The following is a 1644-nucleotide window of genomic DNA, read 5'->3' as shown; positions in this document are numbered from 1 at the left end:
TGCTTTGGCTATTCGAGGTTTTTTGTATTTCCATACAAATCTTGAAATTATTTGTTCTAGCTCTGTGAAAAATACCACTGGTAGCTTGACAGGGATTGCATTGAATCTGTAGATTGCTTTGGGGTAGTATACTCATTTTCACTATATTGATTCTTTCGATCCATGAACATGGTATATTTCTCCATCTATTAATGTCCTCTTTGATTTCTTTCATCAGTGTTTCATAATTTTCTATGTATAGGTCTTTAGTTTCTTTAAGTAGGTATATTCCTAAGTATTTTATTCTTTTTGTTGCAATGGTGAATGGAATTGTTTCCTTAATTTCTTTTTCTACTTTCTCATTATTAGTGTATAGGAATGCAAGGGATTTCTGTGTGTTGATTTTATATCCTGCAACTTTACTATATTTATTGATTAGCTCTAGTAATTTTCTGGTGGAGTCTTTAGGGTTTTCTATGTAGATAGAGGATCATGTCATCTGCAAACAGTGAGAGTTTTACTTCTTCTTTTCCAATTTGGATTCCTTTTATTTCTTTTTCTGCTCTGATTGCTGTGGCCAAAGCTTCCAGAACTATGTTGAATAGTAGCGGTGAAAGTGGGCACCCTTGTCTTATTCCTGACTTTAAGGGTAATGCTTTCAATTTTTCACCATTGAGGATAATGTTTGCTATGGGTTTGTCATATACAGCTTTTGAGAGAGAGGGTTCAGGGAATTATCAGGGAAGGACCCAAACACAACAATTTTCAATTTTCCCATGCCCTATAAGTACATATAAGTAAGATACTGTGAATATCTCCTATATCATGTATGGAGAAGGCAATGGCACCCCACTCCAGTACTCTTGCCTGGAAAATCCCATGGATGGAGGAGGCTGGTAGGCTGCAATCCATGGGGTCGCTAAGAGTCAGACATGACTGAGTGATTTCACTTTCACGTTTCACTTTCATCAAGACAGTGTTCTTGCCTGGAGAATCCCAGGGACAGAGGAGCCTGATAGGAGGCCATCTATGGAGTTGCACAGAGTTGGACACGACTGAAGCAACTTACTTCAGCCTAACCATCCACTTTCTAATTAGGTCTTGTGATTTCAACCTTCCAAAATTTAACATATGCTTCCAATCTGCTGTTTCTTTTCTACATGTGCTTCATGTATTACAATCCTACTTATCCACCAAGGTTCATGTGAAATGATACTTTCAGTGAAAAAAATCTTTTTTTTTTTTCTTTCAGGTCTCTATTCATTTTATTCTCCTTATGTTCATATTATGTGTTTATACTTTTTTCTACCACAGCTTGAGTTGTTTCCTCATTACCAATGTAACTCTTTTCTCCCCACTAGATTATGAACTTCTTTTCAAGAGCCATTACTAAAATCTAAGAACTCCTTATCCTGTGCTTATTCTATGCACAGTTGTTTCCAACACCCTGTATATTGTAAATACTTGATTTAAGGTTAAACAGAACTGAAACTTGAAAAATCAGTGCAGCTTGTACTAAGGATCTAACTCATTTTGATGTCAGGAGCCCCAAAGATGTAAGATATGACCAATGACTTGTGAATATTTAGCCAGTGTCTTTACAATCAAGACACATAACACATACAATTCATATTTGATAAAGTCACAAATGCATTATAAAGGCAG

This window comes from Oryx dammah, unplaced genomic scaffold (assembly GCF_014754425.2).
Source record: "Oryx dammah isolate SB20612 unplaced genomic scaffold, SCBI_Odam_1.1 HiC_scaffold_2, whole genome shotgun sequence".
Lineage (NCBI taxonomy): Eukaryota > Metazoa > Chordata > Mammalia > Artiodactyla > Bovidae > Oryx > Oryx dammah.
Note: the sequence above shows the minus strand (reverse complement) of the source record.